A 10,000-nucleotide genomic window follows, 5' to 3' on the forward strand; every position below is an offset into this window, starting at 1 on the left:
CAAAGCGCTTTATAAAGGTCCCTGACCAACAGCAACGCGTAACATAAATAGCGAGACATGACGCCTTTTTTCGGACAGAGACAACGATGTCAATAGCCAGGTACTCATTTGACACCTGAGTACGGTGGCAGAATGTGAGTAAAGAGCCATTTTCCAAGGACTCAACTATGCTATGCGCCGAGTGAGGCTTGAACCCAGGAGCTTCCGGTCCGAAAGCGAGTGTCATACCACTAGACCACATAGCCGCACACAACTTAACAAATTTGGCCAGAAAACTCGTCCTTCAAATATCAATCGATTTTAATGACCCTCATCCTGACAAAAAACTCTCAAACCTGGGACCTCGTGAGGTCTTCCTTTAAGTCCTAGGTTGAGACATTTTGCCAAGATGATGGTTAGTTAAACATCTCATTACCACCCACAGCAAAATCGTCACATTTGTTACGACACAATATACTTTTTTCTTATTCAGATTTTTCTTTGTACATTACCATGGTCTTTGTTTAATCAATAAGAACATAAAGTTGTTTTGCAGAGAGATTGTTTGAGTTTGAAAAAATAACTTTTCTGTTGGGTAAGCCTCCCAATTCGGAAAATACTGAAAATGGTCGGTAAGGAGAGAGTTAAATCGATCGATATTTGAAGGACGAGTTTTCTGGCCAAATATTTAAATACGAGTTTTAATCGACTTCGACTATTAAACTGGTCAAAGTGACATACTCGAATCTGTTTTATTTATAAAGTGATTATGTTGGGGGGTGAGTGAGGGGTTAGGTGGAAATTTTATGTTTTGATTCATGCTCAGAATCGGCAAACTGTTCGAGACTAAACTTCAATCAATAGGACAAGACAGCAAAGCCATACAAACACGAAAACCGTTTAGGTTTTCGTACTCGCTATCAAGTAAACGTAGATAACACAGCATAATATTTGTGTTTTGTCTGTCAATGATATCGTTTTCACATTCTGTGTTTAATGTTGTTTGAAAATACAATAGATATAGATTTCACCCATACCTACGTATAATGTTTGTGACCAAGGATATGAATATCAAGTCGACCAAACTGTGCGGCCATATGGTCTAGTGGTATGACACTCGCTTTCAGAACGTCCCAAGTTCAAACCTCGCTCGGCGCATAGTTGAGTCCTTGGAAAAGACTCTTTACTCACATTCTCTCACCGAACTCAGGCATAATATGAGTACCTGGCCGTTAACAGGGGGAAAAATTGTAATATTACCTTACAGATGTCATGTCTCGTTCTACATATTACAAGTTGCTGTTGGTCAGGGACCCCTTGTAAAGCGTTTTGAGCACATTAAGTGGATATTGCTCTATATAACAGCACAAGCTCAAGCTCAACTAGCCGATAGCATCTGTGATGTGACGTAGCACGTATGTTTGGAAATCAGTAAAGGTGATTGGTTTTCGGTTGGATTTTTTTTTTTTTTTTTGATTTTTTTTTTTTGGCAAGAAAATATTTTGATGTATCTAGTCAAATATTTAAATCATCACACACGATAAATACGATTAGATAGGTGGAATGTGACCGTTTCAATGTCATATCCATAGAGTTAAATTTTGTCGATATTTTCCTGAACATGTTTTAGCGCTATCTATATGCATACTCCCTTTATTGAGCTTTAAAAAGTTATTGTAACGTAGCACATATGTTCTGAAATCAGAAAGGTGATTGCCTTTGGGTTTTTTGTTTGTTTTTGCTTTTGTTTTTTTTTTGTTTTTGTTTTTGTTTTTTTTTTTTAATTTTGGCAAAAAAAAAAAAATAATTCATGAGCACCGGGACAGAGTCACTTTCTGGTTAGGGAGGAGGAGGTTAAACATATATATATATATATATATATATATATATATATATATATATATATATACTACTACTACTACTACTACTACTACTACTACTACTACTACTACTACTACTACTACTATTACTATTGTTTAAATAACAGGGATCAGACCTGTAGGAGTGAATCATTACCATTTGAATATTCTATTTATGTACTTCTCCTTTAAAACACTTTCATTTCGTGTTCTTTGTTATATACCTCCGTTTATATATATATATATATATATATATATATATATATAATATATATATATATATATATATATATATATATATATACGGAGGTATGAAATATATGACATTTTGTAATAAAATCCTGAGAATGGGCCGGTGAGGAGAAAATTAAAGGGCAGCGTGTACTTATTTTCATGTACGATAACCCAAATCGTTATGGACCCTTCAATTTGGCTATAGAAATACACTCAAACCAAAATACTGTGGGTTACAACAATATCAAACTAAGCCCAATATCTCATTCGGATATCAGACCTGAAAATATGTCACCCTTCGCCTCAAAACGGTATTAAATCGGGATGGTTAAGATTTTGAAAAATTGAATTTGTCGCCAGAAATATCAGACTTGTGAAGAGTTTGTATGTTTTATTGAGGAGAATTGATATCATATTTTATGGTGCTAATGCCATTAATTTATATTTTGGACCAATTTTACATTTAATTCGGCTTTTAAGCGTTTGGTTCGTTCCGACATAATACCGTCTTGAGACGATGGGTCACATATGTCAACGTCGTTAAAGGAGCATTTCAAACTTGTTTGTGAATCAATCTCAATGGCTTCTAATTTCCGGTAGCTGTCCGACATGCTGATTTGTCTAAGACTAGGAAAGTTCGGTTAAGAGCCATACTACAATATTATCCTTCTTCCGGCCCTTGGACAAGGGGGTCGAGATGGGTTTAAGGGTGGAATGTTTGAGTGCATTTTGTTATCTCATTTTGTGAATGACTGAGTCAATACTATGCCAGGATGGGTTTCCCCTCGCAACCATTGCTGGAAGTTAACAGCGTCGTGTCTGCCTGAAAAAAAAAATTGTCATATCTTCTTACAGGCGTCACGTCTTCTTCTTCTTCTTCTTCTTCTTCTTCTTCTTCTTCTTCTTCTTCTTCTTCTTCTTCTTCTTCTTCTTCTTCTTCTTCTTCTTCTTCTTCTTCTTCTTCTTTTCTTCTTCTTCTTCTTCTTCTTCTTCTTCTTCTTCTTCTTCTTCTTCTTCTTCTTCTTCTTCTTCTTCTTCTTCTTCTTCTTCTTCTTCCTTCTTTCTTCTTTCTTCTTCTTTTCTTCTTTCTTCTTCTCTTCTTCTTCTCTTCTTCTTCTTCTTCTCTTCTTCTTCTTCTTCTTCTCTTCTTCTCTCTTTCTTCTTCTTCTTCTTCTTCTTCTTCTTCTTCTTCTTCTTCTTCTTCTTCTTCTTCTTCTTCTTCTTCTTCTTCTTCTTCTTCTTCTTCTTCTTCTTCTTCTTCTTCTTCTTCTTCTTCTTCTTCTTCTTCTTCTTCTTCTTCTTCTTCTTCTTCTTCTTCCTTCTTCTTCTTCTTCTTCTCTTCTCTCTTCTTCTTCTTCCTTCTTCTTCTTCTTCTTCTTCTTCTTCTTCTTCTCTTCTTCTTCTTCTTCTTCTCTTCATTTCTTTTTTCTTCTTACTTATTATTTATTATTATTATTATTATTATTATTATTATTATTATTATTATTATTATTATTATTATTATTATTATATTATTATTATATTATTAATATAATATATTATTATTATTTATCATTATTATTAGTAGTAGTAGTAGTAGTAGTAGTAGTAGTAGTAGTAGTAGTAGTAGTAGTAGTAGTAGTAGTAGTAGTAGTAGTAGTAGTAGTAGTAGTAGTAGTTTTTAAGATGGCAAAACGTTATTTAACAGGTAAAACTATCAGACATATGACATTTGTGTACTAACATAACTCCTTAAGAATTTATATCATTTATATCACATTTATGTTTATATCATCAATACCAAAAATATATAAATAAAAACAAAAACAAAAAGTTGTCGGAACAAAACAATAAGATCTCAAATGCATTATCTATGCCTTGTCGACATCAACCCGTTTGGAAGCGATGGGTGACATAAATGTTTGTTGTGACCTACCCATTGTATCAAATTTGCATGATGTTAGTATGAACGAAGTGTTGGAATAATCGGCTTTTGGCCATATATTTACAAATCTTCGAGTTAATGTGCATTTTTTGTGACGCGGCTATGTAATGGTGTGGGATGACACTCGTTTTCGGATCGGAAGGTTCTGGGTTCGAGCCTCGCCCGACGCAAAGTAAAGTTCTTGGAAAAAGACTTTTTACTCACATTCTCTCACCGTATTCAGGTCTAAAATGAATATCTGGCAATTAACAAGTTTGACTTTATCGTAAAACAATAAACCCTGTTATATCGCCTAACAGGCGTCATGTCATGTCCTATATGTTAAATGTTGCTGTTGACCAGGGACCCATTTTAAAGAGATTTGAGCTCGTTTAGCAGATATTGCGCTATATAAAAGCTCAAGCACAAGCTCAAGAATATAATTGAAATTTGTTAATTTGAAAATGATCTAAACTTCATCTATATGGGGCAGCGTGGCTCAGCGGTACGGTCTTTGCTTCGTATCCGGAAGGTACCTAGTTCGATCACCCGCCGCTGCGCTGTGTGGCATTGAGCAAGTCACCTCGCCCTGGCCCAATTTGCGGCGCTGCACTGCGGCTAACGCCTTGGTTATTCCATTCTTCCCTTGGAATAGACCCTAGAGAAAAATTTCCCCTATGGGATGAATAAAGGTATTTTTTTTTTTTAATATTACAGATAACGTTTTCATTCCAAATTTACATTTTAGGATCTGATCCATCCCGACTTATTACCGTTTTTAAATGGTGAGTCGGTTTTTGGTAATTATATCGGTTTCTTAGCTACAGGGACATTTCAAATTTGTTTGTGAATTAGTCTCATTTTGTTCCCTCTTTTGCTTCTAACTTCCGGTCGTTGTCAGACATCGTAATTTGTCTAATAGTTGGAAATGTTCGTTAATAACAAGAAATGAAGTGAGTAGCAAAGTGCCAGAAGACAACAGAGAATAAAAACTTCGCGGTGGCGATGGGGGCTCGAACCGTGGCCTTCGTAAAGTTATGGTCTGATACTGACTAAAAAAAAACGTCAAAATGCCAGTCTTTTGTCACAAAAGAAAACAAATCGTGAGTTGTATTCAATAGTTCAACCAATGAAATAACTTGTTTCCATGAGCTCACTAACTCACTAGGCGGTGCAAAAACCAAATAATGACGTCAAACTGCCAGTCCTTTTGGATTTCAGTATTAGGCTATAACATAACGATGGCTACGCACGAACCCGCCGACCATACTGGTCCGACCAGTAAGATCGCGGGTTCGAGTCTCCATCGCCGCCGCGAAGTTTTTATTCTCTGTTGTATTCTAACACTTTCCTACTCACTTCATTTCTTGTTATTATCAACATAAGTGCCTGCTCCACTCACTTTTCTGACTTAGAATGCTCGTTAAGAGTCTTACCCAAAGTATTCTATACCCCCCTTTCCCTTTAAAAGTAACGCGGAATGATTTTCAGTTTACATTAATGATTTGTGACGAGATATTATCAAGCGTTAAATTAACTTTAAAAAATAAGTATTATTTAAACATTTTTGACATATCTTTTTGTTCAAAGATGGCGGGTTCAGAATTTATTTGGCGGTAGATATAAAAATTACTTACACTCTTGCGTTTAAGAATTCGAACTTTTTCACCAACGCCCAATCGCAAGCTCGTGCAGCGGTTGGGAAAACGTCCGGAATTCCAAGATGCAGGAGTGTAAGAATCGTATATTATTATTCCACACCTCTCCATAAATAGAAACGGGTAATGTTTACAATACTAATGTGACGTCAGATTATCAAACGTTAAATTTCACTCAGATTAGATTTATGAAAAAAGAAGTATCATTTAAATACTTATGAAAATGTCTATTATTCAGATATGACGAAATCGGAATCGATTGAGGAGTAAAATAAAAGATTTCTTACATTCTTGCGTTTTGGAATTCGAACTATGTTCTCTAACGCACTCCCAAGCTCGTGCAGCTGTTGGGAACACGTCCGGAATTCCAAAAATGCATGAGTGTAAGGATCGTATATTATTATCCTTCTTCTGATCGTTTAAAGCTCACAATTGTTTTTTAATTTTGTGTTTTATATCTCAATTCGTGAATTAAGGAGTCAATATTATTCCAGCCTTACTGGAAAACCCTATCATTTTTTAGGAAATATGTAATCTTTGGATAATGCTTTGAACGCGTTGAAAAAAAAAAAATTCAACGAGTGCAGAATATTTTCGCACATTTTATTGGTGTGAAATATGGTGTAAACGACAGCTGATTGGTAATTAAAAATAATCTTTTGGGGCGCATGAATACAAATCCAAAGTTTTTAGTTTTGGGTCAAATTGTCATTCAAGCAAAAGGAGAATGATACAAATTATCCTGAATAGAAGTACTAATACCGTACCGTTTGGTTACAAAATATCTAATAATCATACTTGGAGGGGTGAAATAAACGTATTCTTTCTTTTTTTTTCTATTCATTAAACTCGTTATATGTTTATCGTGCTATATCACATACGCACAAGCTCGTTGTGTTATTGGGCACTGTAAGAATAACTTGTTTAATAAATACAAAGAGATGAAAGAATCATAAATATATGATATCATAAACTCAAGTACCGTCAACGGGGTAACATTGCCTAATGGGGAAACTTTGCCTCTTGAATTTCAGACCAATAAGACATTGTTTAGTTTTGTGGTAATGTTTTTATTTATTTGATAAAATTCAAGTCTTTTAACAGTTAACAATAAATACAATAAAACAGAGGTTATTCAAAATGTTACAGATTCACAGAAGCAAAGTTTCCTTTTGAGGAAAAGTTACCCCAATTGACGATAATTCAAAGATTAATATAAAATAAATATTATGTAAATCTATATATAGCTCATTTTAACGAGTCTACAATACTCAATGCGTTCCTGTATGTTTCATTTAATTCCCCAGCAGGTCATATGCAACCTTATTTCCATTTAATGTAGTACCAATCGCCTGTTACGCGTCCCTTTAAGCTCTAACACTTATTGTACAATATCCGTCACTGCTTATAATAAGGTACTCATTGACACCTGCGTCGAGTGGAGATTATATGTGTAAAGTACCTTTCCAAGAAAACAACATCGGACCAAAATCGCTGTAGAAACCGGGATAAACTCCTGATTCATGTTTCCTTATGACCATGAGGATCTACTCTTCTGTGCCTGGCTGGTCAGAGGAAGGTCACTTTTATTTCGGTCACGAACGACGTTTAGAAGCTTTCTATCTATATTCTTAATTTAATGAAGGGTGTGTATAGCACGTCAATGTTGACCCTTTCTTCTGTGGGATATTGGAAGTAATGTGAACTGATTTATTGACAAGACTAACGAGCTGCAAATGATTGCCGTTTGTTTCGAGGACAGATCCGGTTGTTTGAGTCGATATTGAGCTCTCTCCCCCCCCCCCCCCCCCTCTCTCTCTCTCTCTCTCTCTCTCTCTCTCTCTCTCTCTCTATCTATCTATCTATCTCTCTCTTTCTCACACACTCTCTCTCACTGTGTGTGTGTGTGTTTTTAAAATTTTAATTGATAACTGTTGAAGAAATTATAATCCTAAGTAGCCCTTATCTGGACAATTCGTATTTTATAGTTTGGCTAGAAATGTCATCCTCCCAATATTGATCGATTTAAATGACCCTTATCTTGTATAGATAGAATGCGCTTGGCCAAGGAGTTCACAACATTGCCATCCGGAAGTATAACGGACCAACACACAAACTCTGTGTAACCATGAACTTTTATAGTCTGGTTAATACAGTTTAGTGAGAACAACTCACAAACGCGGATGGCAAAAACAATAACAAAGGCCTGAGTGACGTCATCTGCATACTATCTATAGATAGTTCGAAGATGACGTCACTCAGGTCTTTGTTATTGTTTTTTTTTGCCATCCGCGTTTATGAGTAATGCTCACTGAACTTTACTAACCTGACTATAAACGTTCATGGATACACACAGTTTTGCGTGTTGGTCCGTTATACTTCCGGATGGCAATGTTGTGAGCTTCTTAGCCAAGCGCATACTATCTATAGATAGTATGCAGATGACGTCACTCAGGCCTTTGTTATTGTTTTTGCCATCCGCGTTTGTGAGTTGTTCTCACTAAACTGTATAGATAGTATGCGGATGACGACACTCAGGCCTTTATTATTGTTTTTGCCATCCGCGTTTGTGAGTTGTTCTCACTAAACAGTATTAACCAGACTATAAACGTTCATGGTTACACAGAGTTTGTGTGTTGGTCCTTTATACTTCCGGATGGCAATGTTGTGAACTCCTTGGCCAAGCGCATTCTATCTATTAACCTGACTATAAACGTTCATGGTTACACAGAGTTTGTGTGTTGGTCCTTTATACTTCCGGATGGCAATGTTGTGAACTCCTTGGCCAAGTGCATTCTATCTATATCGCGATGTTACAGGATTAAGAGTTTTTTTTTCCCAAGCTGAAGGTCATTTAAATCAATCGATATTTGAAGGACGACTTTTCTGGCCAAGTTTTTATATATTATACGAGTTTTTCCTGAATACGGCCGTCAAGTTGTTTAATTTACATAAAAATTTAATCTAAATTACAAATTTTTTGACAATTTGTCAAATGTTTATTATCTTAAAACCACATCCTAGCGGAAACGATAATCATGCTTTTCCTTCCTTCCTTCCTTCGTTTCCTTCATTGTCATGACCGGATGGTCGTCTGGGGGATTTGTAGGATACAGACGTCACATTCCAGCCAATCATCTCGGGCATTGGCCTTCTCTACCAACTCGTACCACGTCAATCCTGTCCAATCCGCGAAGTAATCGTGACACAATTTCCTTTGTTTTTCTCCTTAAATGACCCTCATCTTGGACATCGCCATGTTCCAGATTTGAGAGTTTTTCCCAAGATGAAGGTCATTTAAATGAATCGATATTTGAAGGGATATTTTTATAATGTAACTCTTCTTCTTATATCAATAAAACGTCGGATTAAAACATATGCCAAAAAGCGATTTTAAGATTTTAAGCGAAATTTTAATTAATATCAATTGAAGAAATTATAATCCTAAACCAATTAACTGCACTAATCTGGACAATTCGCATTTTAAAATTTGGCTAAAAATTTCGGTTCAAAACTTTGTTTACCTTTTCCACGGCGCCTTGCATCTTGAAAATATCAAATTAAGAAATTAAGGACCATGCACTGGTGTAAGATAAAGAATTGAACAAAAATGTGTATGAAAGGTACCAGACAAAGCAAGAAAGAAAAATACAAGAAATAAAAACATCCTGTTTTCCTTTGTTTTTCTCCTTCCCGTATACATTCCACTGCGCCTTGCATAGCTATCTTGAAAATATCAAATTAAGAAATTAAGGAGCAGGCAACGGTGTAAGATAAAGAACTGAACAAGTGTGTATGAAAGGTGCCAGACAAAGCAAGAAAGAAAAATACAAGAAAAAAAAAAAACATCCCCAAAAATTAGTCGACCTCGACTGGGAATCGAACCTCAGACCTTCTGATTTCCGATCAGACGTACAATAATTAATGGTAGCACGTCTGATCGGTAATAAAAAAGTCTGAGGTTCGATCCCCAGTCGAGATCGACTGATTTTTTGGGGGGGATTTTTCTTTTCTTGCATTTTTTTTCTTGCTTTGTCTGGCACCTTTCATACACACTTGTTCAGTTCTATAACTACGCGTATATTGCACAAGCTGTCGTGTCTGACGAAATGAAATGTTCAAGCCATGAAAGTTATCTTCTTTTTAATAGTTTTTTGTTGTTGTTGTAGTTGTTGTTGCGAGAAATGGTTCCTGACTTCTCGACATCCTTTCCACAAATCTTCAATAACATCCTGTATTTATAAACGTGAAATAAAGGGATTAATTGTTATTTGAGAAGCGAAGAGGTTTTTTCTTTTCGCCCATAACGGGTTAATTTTCGACCCTCAGACTCAGTCGAGTGTTTAGAAGAGACCAAATTATCACGG

At 35.8% G+C, this 10,000-nt stretch overlaps 1 protein-coding gene across 2 annotated transcripts in view; it reads left to right on the plus strand.

Moving 5' to 3' along the window:
- LOC144976168 (uncharacterized) overlaps window positions 1-10,000 on the plus strand; it is a 261,417-nt gene that overhangs the window by 154,752 nt on the left and 96,665 nt on the right. The window lies entirely within an intron of this gene.

The sequence above is a fragment of the Berghia stephanieae genome, chromosome 7 (genome assembly GCF_034508935.2).
Source record: "Berghia stephanieae isolate SIO BIC M18660-M18661 chromosome 7, UCSD_Bste_1.3, whole genome shotgun sequence".
Classification (NCBI taxonomy): Eukaryota; Metazoa; Mollusca; class Gastropoda; order Nudibranchia; family Aeolidiidae; genus Berghia; species Berghia stephanieae.